Genomic DNA, 13626 nt, shown 5'->3' with positions numbered 1-13626 from the left:
CTCACAGATGGCGGTGAGTTTTCAGCCTTACACGCTAGTCGCCCTTTGCCCCAGGAAGATTCCTAGTACTCACTTCCCTTAGAGGTTGAGTCAACACCAGGACCATAGTACGGCTGGAAGTATTAGGGCAATTGAAAAATCCAGCGACCTTTCGGCTTGTAGCATAGTGCCTCAACCAACTTCGTTACACAACAGTAGTTCTGAAAAAGACAAAATAGGCACTACTGTGTTAACATTTATTTTTATTAGCTGTTTATGGCAACATTACATGTTTCGAACTGTCTCTTTGGTCATCTTGAGGCGTACAAGGTTCCATAATTTGTGAATTATTTAATGGTTTTGTTTCAGCTGCGTTGGTTGTGAGTTGTCGAATGAAATACCAGGAATCTCTTATATGCCAAAATAATGATTCCGAAATTTACGTTCGACGAGTGTTTCAAGGTAACATCCCGGAATTCATGAGCAGTGACTGAAGAAAATCATGACAAATCTTTCTTAAGATAATAATTAAATCAGGTTGGATTCGAACCGTGTACCTTGCGAATACAATTATCACGCGATAATAATTATGACGTGATAATTCGATTCTAAATGTAATCCATTTCAGTTTTTAAATTACTGTAACAGAGAAACATGCACACGTTCTTTCGTAATCTGTTACCGTACTTGGTTTCAAAACTAACTTCCCTTTCCAGGAACTCCCTAGACAGAGAGCATACACCCAACTGTTCCATAAATTGCATGTTGTTGTGGAGATTACAGCCCCCTTCGTATGATCATTATCGGTCTCTTTATAGTTGTTTTGATATCACATTTCCACGTGCCCACTTCTGCTCTGCCATAAAATACGCAATTCCCGCACGATTCCTGAAAACCAGACTATTTCAACGTACTTAATCAGCCACCCTCGAAGTCCAATGAACATTGCAATGGTTACCTTCGTGTAATTTTTGTATTCCTTCTTACTTTCTTACCTTCAGGCTCCACTGTTCTGCTCCTTATTTTCTTCTGGAACATCCTCCAATTGCTCCCAGTCCTCAGAGAGAGAGAGAGAGAGACAGAGAGGTAAGGAGAGAGGACCCTGCATTAAATTGCCCGTCAAGATTTCATTTAAACTGTTCATAAGGAAATTCAGATTTGCAAATCTCACAGCGCGAAGCATGAAGGAACTTCTGCAATGTGAAGTCAGAAGGAAACCACTGGGAAGACCAAGGCGTAGGTGGGTGGACAATATTAAAATGTCTCTTAAAGAGATAGAACGGGATGGTATGGATTGGATTGATCTCGCTCAAGATAAGGACCATTGGAGCTCTCTTGTGAACACGGTAATGAATCTTCAAGTTCAATAAAATGCTGGGAAGTTCTTGAGTCGCTGAACAATTGGCGGCTTCTCAAGAAAGGCTCTGCTCCATGAATGATGCTGATTATTGAATCCTGAATTTGGAGTCAGAACAGTTCTGTGTAACAGCAAAGTGTGATACAAAATATTTGTAATAAAGTCACAATAAATTATCTGAAAATGTTTCAAAGTTCTATTCGGTCGTATGTTGTAACAACAATAATAAATATAAATTAGATTTGCGTTGAAAATTTCAGAAGAATAATTTCGGAAACATTTGTTATTCATTTGTAAAATATGCATCCCGTTGTGTGTCATAACGTAGTTTCAAATGGGGCAGTCAATACAACAATAACAATAATACGGAACCATTGCCACAATATTATTGTCATGACCACGAGGAATAAAAACACAGCTCAATAGCCACGAAATGCTCAATCCCTCACATAGCAACAAGAAGAGTGCAAATCAAACACGACTTAAAATATTGAGGACAGCAAACCCCCATCACTGGCAGTTCGACATTCTCGATTACAACGAAACATACTTAGCCGCCGAGTAACCTGTTTTAATATTTTACTCACTTACTTACTCACGGAGCCCTTCTGGAGGAGCCGCCAATTCTGTAGCTACTCAAGAATTTCCCAGCATTTTATGGAACCCGAAGGTTCATTACCATGTTCACAAGAGCCCTCCAGCGGTCCCTATCCTGAGCCAGATCTATCCAATCCATACAATCCCATCCTATCTCTCTAAGATTCATTCTAATATTGTCCACCCACATACGCCTTAGTCTCACGTGCTTTTCAAAGTTATGAATACTAAGAAATCGAATCGAATAATTTTATAATATGTTTGGTGGTTGTTTCTGTGTCTTTACTTTATTCTAAGAGATAATAAAAATGCTATGAAATGTAGAATATTAAACATTTAGGACCGCAGTGATCTAAACAAATGCGTTATTGCTATTGATGTCGAAAATTTATGTTCTACTGCTAGAGCGTCATTCTGTTGCTAAATTTGTTAATATTCTATGTTCGTAATTACTGCATTTTGGAATATTTGAAAGTCTAAGGTATCCTTCAGCAAAGTTCCTGCATTTAGGAATAAAATTACTGAAATGCGTGTGTGAACTTTTTTCCACAGAGAGGATGCGAGAGGGTGGTTCACATAGCCCTCGCTCCGCTGTGAGTAATGAGGACAGATCACGCCTGAAACCCCCGGTCGAGCTGGCTACTATGCAAAGTTCTATTGTTCATTGGCGTCGTTAAAGTTAACATGAGTAATGACTTTTATTGGTTTATTCAATGTCGCTCTGTAAATTGTGAAGGTAGAACATATTTGTTTAACTAAAATAACACAGAAGTTACATTAAACGCTAGCAGAGGTAATGAAAAAGCAGGACAAACTCGGGTAACACACGCTAAGGTTAAATAAGAATTCTCCATGTCATTGTGTTTAAAAAGGTCGCGATTAAGTGTAAAGAGTACTGATATATTGTGACGTATCGTCCTACTGCTAGGCAACGGCTCGATAAACACGTGCTCTCGGAGACATATTCTTTGTAAGCAGCCCGTTGCTGGTGAAGCCTACAACAAATACGTAACTAACAATAGAGGGCATCCAATGCTAGGCAACGGACATGTTCTCTATGGGTCCACCTCGAGAGTTTGTAAGTGGTACAGAACCAAATAAAATGAGAATAGAAAAAGAATAAGGACGAGAATGGAGTAAGTCCTCGGCAGTCGAGGAGAAGGGTTCGGTTAAAGATTGATTGTGATTAAGAGAGACTGTAAAAGAAGGTGTTAATAAATCCAATTATCCAATCCAAAACCCGTTATTATTGGTCACGGAACCATAAACATGTGACGATATGTTTCCTGTATACAAAAAGATTTCTGCTTTCAAAGAAGAAAGAAAAGCGTATGAAAATAAAATGCTGAGAAGAAATGAACCGGAAGCAGATACAATGATGTGGAAGGAAGTGTTAGTAAAGTCGGTATTAGTCAATATAAAAGCCTCCTCAAGGTCACTTCAGAGAACAAGACGCTAGATATTTGGAGAGGATACTTCGTCAGTTTGTTTGGCATTTAAATTGAACTGAAATAATCAGAATAATTTCAAGTGATGGAGGAATGAGGTGTTGGTGATGGCCATGGTTCCTTCCCATGCCATTAACACTGGTAGACGTAAGTGAAGTCGCTTTGCAATTATATGTTTCAGTCTGCAGAGCCCACCACTCAGTTCCTTATTCAGGTAGTCAGAAATCGGTTATCCTTACTGAAAATTTTCCTAGTGTTCTTCAGTTCATCATGAAAACTCGGAAATAATACATCAAATTAGGTAATGAGTTCTTGCTTCCACACCCACTCTAGTTTATCTTTCACTTATCCTGCTAAAATTTATTGTTACTTAGATTAAGCTACTGATGTTATCTTTGAATAAACGATAAACAACCAACTATACAGAGTCCAGCCTCATTTTTTATAACAGACGAAAAACGGTACGGTAGATCCTTCGGGTTGCAGGTACAGGTGACCTGATTATGCATTATAAGTACCAATGTTCGTGGACACTATGAAGACAAGCTTTCAGCTTGTCACCCTTCTTGAGAAGCCACCAGTTGTGCAACCTCTCAAGAATTTCCTAACATTTTATGGAACCCGAAGCTTCATTACCGTGTGCACAAGAACCCTCCACTGAGCCAGATTGAACCAGTCTATACCACCCAATCTTTTGTCTCTAAGATTCATTTTAATATTGTCACATGTTAGGGTTTTGCGTGACTACTAATAACGGGTTTTGGATTTGATGATCGAATTTATTGGACATTTATACAACTTTTTACAACATTTCACACATCACTATTTTCGATTAGACATTCTCGAATTCTGACCGCGCTAATCCACTACACTCTCGGGCTATTCATACTCCCAAATGAACTGAACTGTCAGTTGTTGCTGATTTCTCGTTATATGGCCTCGGGTCGTACCACGCAGAAAATACATCGATCGCCTAACAACGGTTGTCCTCTAGTGTTGCGTATTCTTTGCCGCGGAATACTCAGACATTGCCTAGCATTGGGTCTATTCGTCACAATATTATCCTAATGTAAATTTACATTTATCCTAATTTATATATGGTTTACTTTTATTATTTACAATTTCTGCCACATTTCTACACATTTTGTGTATCCCTGCTTTAACTATTAAACACACATGATCAGCATATAACACGAAACCCTGAAACTCAGTCACGAAACGTCTTCTGAGATTCGATCTCATGTCTCTGGAATAGCAATAAACAGTACAATGGCTCGTGTTGTTGGATCGATACATCGCTCGCGTTTACATAAACATCAGTTTACACCCCAATTTGAAGTCTATTGTAGCTGCTGAAAGACCACTATCGGCCCCCTGTCCTGATATTAAAACCATGTTCTAGCGTACAAATGTTATATTTCTTCATGCAACAGTCTACAGTGTTCAGAAACAAATCCCGATAGGAAAAATAACTCTGATTGTCCGCGAGATGGAATCCTGATACAAAAAATATTAAGCAAGTATCCATGAAGTTGCCCGTCAAATGATTCCTTCTGAAGAAAACCTAAAATAAACCATTAAACTGTAAGTGTACACATATAGAGACCTTAATTTGACCATAAAATATCTGTTACTATACATTTCAACTCTCTGAACGTTGTCACGCAATGCCTACATACATCTCTTCTTCGTCTTGTTCTAATATTTAACGTACACCAACACCAAAAAATGATATCACATCATACGTATCATCCTTTTATGTGAGCATACAAATTTAACGTGTATTCCAACAGTGTTTCGTCAATTATCCCTAATAGAAACAGTGAACAGAGGCGCCATGATATTATATCTCCCTTACATATGTCTTTTTAAACGCGTTTTAGCACACAATATTTTGGGATGCTGCATGGAGTGTTTCTTGTGCTACTGAACTCAGATTAATTTACGGCCGCCATGTTGGTGTTGTTACCGGCAGGGAAGTGTTAGTTTCAAAGTTGGAATCACCTCCAATGGCAAGATAGTTTCATAGCATTGCTCATTACTTCTGTGGATAGATAAGCTAAAATAATATTCTTCTGTAAGGGAGACGCCGTTGCCGGGGAACAGGTTGTTACGTAACAGGGAACGTCCACTAAACTGCCCACGTAGTTCTGCCATGACAATGATCCACGGTAAGGATTTTGATGAAGTGGGGAAGGGACACATTTGCGCAAGAAAGAAATACGTACAGACTCTAGGCAAGAAAAAAAACTGTTAAAGAATTACCTGGAAGACCAAGAGTCAAATGTTCTTGAGGTTGTTAAAGGGACTCGGATGCCGGTCACTGTAGCCAAGCAGTCTAAGGCATGCACTCTCTTCTCTTGCTTTGAAGCCGGGATCGTGAATTCGAATCCCACTCAGGGCGTGGATGTTTGGTGTTTGTGTGTGTGTGTGTGTGCGCGCGCGTTTTTCTGTGTTTATGTACAGGTAGAGGCCTTGCGACGAGCTGATCACCCACCCAAGGAGTCCTACCGAATATCTANTTTGTGGGGGGGGGGGGCCTGCAGCGCAAATGAAAGAGAGGAACTGGGGTAGCTTAGAAGCATATATGGCTAGAGATTTAATGTCACAATTTGTATATCCTTGACTCCTATTGCTCAAGGGATTTTTGGCTTGTTCATTCGTTGCTTGTTCAGAAAATACAATTGTTTCTTATATAATATTTGAGGGTCTCATTCCACTGAAGATTAATATTCATGTCTTGTGGGTGATGACATCATGTGTTCTGGTAGATGGCGTCTAAGATTTCGGATAAATCTGGTGCCCCTATTCACATGGTGATATCTTGAAGGTAGGGGCAGTATGTTCTCATAGAATCATTTGTGTCCCTTATGGTTAAGTCCTGAAGATGGAGGCAGTACGTTACCCGAAACTTTTTTGCCCCAATCTACCCGACTATACGATATCATCACCCAGAGGAACACAATATGAGTATTATTACTGCACAAAAAATTATATTGATTTTCTCTTTTGTAGGTTAGGGACGTGATTTTCCTCGAGATATCAGTGTGGGACAAGAGATCAATAAGGAAAACACCACCTCTACCTACCAGTCACGTGGCGTGTTGTCAGGTAATACCACACATGATATATATTGAAGCTCGGAGTGCACTTGACCTATGCTTTTTGACGACCTGTCTGGTTTTACCATCCCACGCCTGCAGGAACGCATACATACGGAGTAAATAGTAAGCGCCTGCAGATAACACGTTATACTTCCTACTATACAGAGGTGTCGAAGAAGTTGTAGAGTGTTAAGGGGCAAACCGATATGTTACGAAAGCATTTATCTGATAAACCATCTTATGACATCCAATAATTTCCTCAACATAAAATTACTTTTGTGGGCCTGTTTTATAACAAAATTTCTACCAATGTAGATTTTAAAGTAATTCAGATGTTATATTTTAGTAGCGTAAGACGACTGTACAGAATATTTAAAATGTTTTGTTCCATTTTATGACTTCGTCCGTACATTTGGGCCCAATCGCTATAGAACTTCGAAGTCCTGCAATATCTCTCTAAGCATCTGCACTACTTCCTTACATAGATTATCTCTTTCTCAGGCAAAAATGTTTTGATGCCTGATTGGAAGTCGGAGATAGACTCTTGAATTTGAGCGCCCTTCAAGTAGTAGGTTACTTTTATACATTTTTCTTCGACTTTCGGAGGTTAGAACTTCCGATTGTCTCCGATTCCGAACTCTGTATGAAAACGCCGTTTCGGAATATCTGTGCAGGGGAACGCAAGACCTGTACTTACACAGGACACAATAACTAACTTCATACAGCTGAGTACTACTTGAGAAGCCACCAGTTGTGCAGCTACTTAAGAATTTACCAACATTTTGTTGAGGGGCTATGCTACAAGCCGGAAGATCGCGGGTTCAAGTCCCGATGAAGTCATTGGATATTTTTCAATCGACCTAATCCTTCCAGCTGCACTATGGCCCTGAGGTTTACTCAGCCTCTAACAGAAATGAGTACCAAGAATTAAATAAATAATTTTCCTGGGGAGTAAAGCGCGGGCGGCGCTTAAGGCTGACAACCTTGCCGCCATCTTTGAGCCGATTTTCTAGATAATGTGGGACCCTCAACGTCTCACAATCCTATGGGCCTTCACGGCCTGGTACAGGGATAGCTTTACTTTACTTTTTACCAACATTTTATGGAACGCGAAGGTCCATTACCGTGTTCACAAAAGTCCTCCAATAATCCCTATATTGATCCAGATCAATCCAGTTTGTACCATCCTAGTCTTTCTCTCTAAATCCATTTTAACCTTATCTACCTTCTTATGTTTTGGTCTTCCCAGTGGTCTCTTTCCTTCTGGCTTTCTCACCAAAATCATGTATGTATTTCTGTTCTCCCCAATCGTGTTACATGCTATGCCCATCTCATCCTCCTTGACTTGATCGTTCTAATTATACTTGGAAAAGGCTACAAGTTATAGAGTTTCGCGTTACGTAGTTTTCTCCACACCTCCCGTCACTTCATCCCTCTTCGGTCCAAATATTGTCCTCAGTACTCTGTTCTCAAACACTATGTTCCCACCTTAAAGATATAAAAACAAAAACGAACTCCGTGGTTTTAGTCGGCTAGGGAACTATACCGACCGAGCGACCGCCGCTTGTCGGCGAAGTTAGTACAAACTTTATCGATGGAGGTTGTCACGTGGTCAGCGCAACGGCTACCCAAGGCCGTTAATTTTGGTTTTATAGACTGGAGCCACTATTTCCTTGAAATAGCTCCTCAATTATCCTCTGGACCCCGTTCCAGACCAACTACTTCTCAGAAAATGTGGTAGCGCTGGGAATCTAACCCAGACCTCTGGATCTGTAGTCAGGAACTATAACCACTAGACCACAGAGGCGGTCGATGTGTTAAGATATAAAAATAAAATTTATTCTTTTTTGTTCAAGAACTAATTATACTCCCAGTCTTACATGCAAATAAGAATACAACGGTGTACGTGTTTGCGGAGCTTCCTGTAGGAGCAAAATAATTTTATGACCTCCTAATCGAACTTTCTGAACTGTTGTCTCGACATCACGGAAAGAGCTTCCTGCAGCTTGAGGTGAATTGTAATTCCGAGGTGAGATGTCGTGTAAAGTGTGGGTGTGTGCGTGTCTCTGTTCGGCCGGGCCAGGCACGGTTAGCGCCGTAACTCACATACGTGTATGTCTCCTGTACAGTAAACTATAATTTAAAACTTTCCCTCTGTCGACCCAATTATATACATGTTTATTTGTTTCTTACCGTGAAATGATGTACTCGTATATATTCCTTTATTTATTTTCACTCTAAAGCCGCGATAGCTCAGCCGATATAGTGGCGGGCTATGGGTTGTAAGGCCGGAGTTCAATTCCCGGCAGGAATAAGAGAATTTTCTCTATTCCTCAGCGTCCATAGAGGAAATTAGGCCCACTCAGCTTCATATCAAGGGCTCTTTCCTCGGAGATAAAGCGGCCGGGGTGTGAAACTGACCACTCACCTCAGTCTAGTGCCTAGATCAAGAATGGTGGAGCTATACCTCCACTCAAATTATGTCTTTACGATGTGGTGGTTAATTAACTGAGAAGAACATCTTTAATTTTATCTTATTTATTTGAATTTTATGAAATCCCTTTGCTGCACAGGTTGGTCCAGTGACAATGTTTTACACTTGTATTTGTGTTTTGTTCGGCTCGAAATCCGGCCGGTGACCCCGACTAATCTAACAGTTTTTTCGTGGTTTTCTGAGCGTCTCCATACAAATATAGGGAAAGTACATCTCTTAGGCCATTACGACTTCCTTTCAAATCCTTCCAACTTCACAGTTCATCCTATCATCGAACTCTGTGTAGTCTTGATATTTTTAGTGTTGTTAAATATCCAATTTAAGATATTACTCGCCTGTCAGTAGGCTAAATCAGGCTGTTTAGCCCCGAATGGTCGGATTATAATAAAAATTGAGCTGGAAAAATGTGGAAGGAAGTGTCCATAGCCTAATTTAAAGTACTCCCATAAAATTTGCCTGAAGGAACTGAGGAAAATTATGATAAAACTCAAGAAGTCCTTGTCCTAACTCAGATTCTTGTCGATCACCCCTAAGAAATACAGGTTGAACTTATGCTTTATTAATATTGTTATTATACATGCTTTTTAAGACTTATTTCAAGTTTCATCTAAACTATATTTAAAAATTATTTTCTACCTAACTCTAGGTTTCCACTGAAAGACACATTTGTTAATGCTATATAGGGATTTTATTTGAAGTTTATCATGAAAATCTAACGAAACCCATAGACACAATCCGTGAAAAACAGAGATTTTCATTGTTAACTCAGGTGGTATATTTCCTTCGACGTGTTTTCAAATGTTACTTGGGTTAGGAAACTTGTTCATTACCATGGCAATATAGCCACGACAGGAGTTCTGTGTTAACACTGTGACTGTGGAGGTTATGTTGACCTACGAAATATTAGGATGTCAGCGGAATGAAGTAATTTGCATACCAGAGCAGCCCACCAAACATTTTCTTCCCCAGTGGGCCTATTGTTGGGATAATTGAATGAGAAAGAGACTTATGAAATGTGAGACTTAAGGATCTTGTCTTGGTGAGGAGTTACACTGTATTCTTCTGGGTTCTGATACAACACTGAACGGTATCATAATTCAGAAGAACCAGTTCTAATTCTTCTTCAACATACACAGCATATGCAGCAGGTACTATGGCGCTCCAGTTCAGAATTAATTCTGAAATTATGAATCGTACAGACAATTGGTAGGACTCCCGGAGAAGGGAGCGGCGAAGCTTAAGGCCTCTACCTACACACGACAACATAAATACAGAGAAAAGTAGGACATACAACCACAATCCGAGTGTGCCTCGAACTCTAGAGCCCTGCTTTCGGGAGTTAAAAACATTGGGTCCTTTAGACAGCGCAACCTCTGTGATAGGCAAATCCAAAATTCCAAAAGTAAAAGGTAAAAGTAAAGGTGTCCCTGTAACAGGCCGTGGAGGCCCGTAAGGTTTTGAGATGTTGAGGCTCCCACATTTTCTATAAAATCGGCTAGCAGATGGCGGTGAGGTTGTCAACCTTACGTGCAGGCCGCCCATTACCCCCAAGAATATTCCTGGTACTCGTTTCTGTTAGAGGCTGAGTCGACCCCAGGGCCATATTGCGACTGGAAGGATTAGGTCAATTGAAAAAATCCACCTCATCGGGATTCGATCCCGCGACTTTATGGCTTGTAGCATAGTGCCTCAACCAACTACACCACCGCATGCACCCAAAAGTCCAAAAGTATTATAGTATATTAGGCACAGCTTATATTGATGCATTTGGAAACAAATTTTAAGCATTTGAAAAATGAGTTCTGACAGGAAATCTCCATTTGCCGATGTCGACACTTCGTTATGGTTGTTGTTTTTCCTTAGTTGAGGATGCAGATATTACAGGAGGGTCTACGAGAAGGATTGCCGGAATTTCCAACACCTGAAACTTAGGAACGGAAATGGATGTGACGATGTTGGCAGTTGCAGTGTAACGGTAAACTCAGGCAGTTTCACTGATACAGGTTGTACGCGCATCTCGGCTGTAGTTCACGTACAGCGGCTTTGATTACGCGTTCTGCTCGATCAGTTCAATTATTACCATACTGCAGGAAGCACAAACCGTGTTTTGGATGGGGCACCTATTCATTTTGCTCACATTGGCCGTGGCTACTTGACCGTGAATTTCCCAGGTCCACTGAGAGGAAGGAGAGGACTTACTGTGTGCCCCCCTCATTCTCCTGACCTCATGCCTTTGGAATGTTTTCTTTGGCGCCATGAGAAATACCAGGTGTACAACCACAGATTGAATGCACCGATGAAATCACGGATCACTGCAGCAAGTGCAAAGGTTACAAAGGACATGCTGAGGGCGTCTGGCAAATGGAAGACCCTAGGTGAGATGTTTGCAGAGCTGGAGGCAGTACTCGCTGTGAAGAGTTTTGCACCTAACTACATCCCCACTGTTCACTGGATCAAAGAAACACTGCGAACAAGAGCCTCATGCCTCTTTCATTCTTAAGCTACAAATGGCCGAAACCCCGGCATTCCTTGTGGTAGGCCCTGTCTTAAAAAGCTTCTGTCATAGAAATGCACGTGATAAACACAATCGGCGCTCATAGAAATATGTGAGTTTATTTCATAATGGTTTTCTATTCGTATTAAATTATTAATTGTTCACCGTGTGAATATATATTCATTTCTTGCCGCATAATGGATGGTGCAATTGTATTTATTACATTTTTATTTATTATTGTCCAAGCTGCCTTTATGTGTGTGTCTTTGTTTTTTGATGCTATCTTTTAAAATTGGCCACTTTCTTAAGCGAGTAAAGAAACATAGAATTGGAATGAATTAATAATATATACGTATATATATAACTTAAATTCTTTTCTCACTGTGTTATATTAGCCATAGTTATGTCTATGATTAAAATGCTAATTGTATTCGTATTAAATATAACTATATATATCCTTTCTCATTTCTCAAAGATGAATTTGATTTGAGTTCATGGAACTATTAATCTCGACGTATATGCAGTCGGGTCCGTTTCTCTCAATCACATTTACATTCATTAACTTAAAAGTATTAACAATATTGTTCTTACTCCTAATGTTCTGTATTATGTAGTTCCTAGTTATCATGTGCTTGTTACTGTCGGGTATCTTCTCTTGTTTGTTTGTTTGTTTGTTTGTTTACTTTCTGCGTGAATGTGTCGTTTCCTCCAGTGCGTGACTGCAATTTGTCTTTGATTTTATGTTTGTCCATAATGTAATTACTGTATCGACACTGTGCTGTGTCGATACAGTAATTGGCCTTGAAGCTGATGACTCAAAACTTAAATAATAAAGAATTGAATTATTATTATTATTATTATTATTATTATTGTAATTGGCCACTGTGCTGTTGAGTTATTGCACGTAAATAAACATGAATTGAATTGAATTGAATTATATTTCACAACTGTATGTAGTCTGTATGTGGAATTGTAAGGTGGGTGACTAATGGATTAGAAAGATTAGAAGGAAATTGTTAGTGACATAATCGATGTTTTAGCCCCTTATTTTCTGGTGGGACTAAGAAGAACAAGGAAAAACTCAGAATAGCCTATGTTCAGGCAGAGATATGAGCCAAACCTCCAGAATACAAGGCTAGAAAGTTACAGCTAGACCGACTTGCCCACAATTATCATTATTATTAATATTCATATTATAGAAACAATACTGTTGTAATTAATTCAGTCCGATAGGAAGCCCATTGGTATCTGGTACAGCCCAGCTTCAAACGACTGTCGATATGCGGTCAAATACATGAAGCCACGCAGCGTGTGGAAGGCCGCAGAACTAATTCATTCCGGGGACAGATGCTCTGAGGTTTGTGTATGTGACTGTGGGGTGGGGGCGTTATGGTTATCTGAAATGTTTGCATTCATATCGATAATGATAGTCCCAAAGATGACAAGTACGTCCTGGCGACAACGCGTTTCCTCTGCCTGGAAGTTACGTTAAGGTGATGATTTCTGTGCTCAAACTGATTAGACTAGGATCACCTTTCTCCCGGGCTTCATCAGGTCTTGGTAACAGGAGAAAGATATATAGGGTTTCGGGTTCTCACAACGGTGGTCACGAAGAGTTTTCTCTTCTGAGATATAACACTGCGTCATCCGCTGAGCCAGAACTGCTTCCTACCTGCTTCATGCTGGTGTCTTGTTTGGCTTGATGGAGGCGTCATGTTCATTCGAAACGTCTGTTAACTCCCTACGGACTTCATGGCATTATAACCCAGATAGTAGAGCTTCTCTGAAGAAGATTTCGAGGCAGATGAGCCTGAGTGGTGGTCCTCGTTGTGGTCACGATATGATGATGATGGTGGTAACATAGACAGGGCGAAGCGTTCTAGAAGATGTGCCACCAGACTGAATTCCTAACTGTAGGGACAGTAAACTGACGAAAACTACTCCAATTCCGTACCAGGAAAACAACTGAAGAAGCTGTACCTAAGAATTAATCTGGGAGATGTCCTGAAACATCTGACGCAGGGAGCGATCGTGCTTCTGTTTCTTTCAGATTTCTGAAGTCCAAAACTATTGGACAATTTTGTCAAGAGACATAACTACCTTCACAGTTCAGAGCTCCTAGCCTGCGTCAGATGAGTCCAGTTTACATTCGA

The 13626-nt window shown here is 40.2% G+C and overlaps 1 long non-coding RNA gene across 1 annotated transcript in view; it reads left to right on the top strand.

Moving 5' to 3' along the window:
* Positions 1-13626, top strand: part of LOC117282425 — a 124741-nt gene that overhangs the window by 31796 nt on the left and 79319 nt on the right. The window contains exon 2 of the long non-coding RNA XR_004513161.1: positions 6397-6492. This is a non-coding gene — a long non-coding RNA (uncharacterized LOC117282425). The remainder of the gene's footprint in view (positions 1-6396; positions 6493-13626) is intronic.

Source organism: Cryptotermes secundus, unplaced genomic scaffold (assembly GCF_002891405.2).
Source record: "Cryptotermes secundus unplaced genomic scaffold, Csec_1.0 scaffold1158, whole genome shotgun sequence".
NCBI classification, from domain to species: domain Eukaryota; kingdom Metazoa; phylum Arthropoda; class Insecta; order Blattodea; family Kalotermitidae; genus Cryptotermes; species Cryptotermes secundus.
Note: the sequence above shows the minus strand (reverse complement) of the source record. Positions and strands in the feature narration are given on the sequence as shown.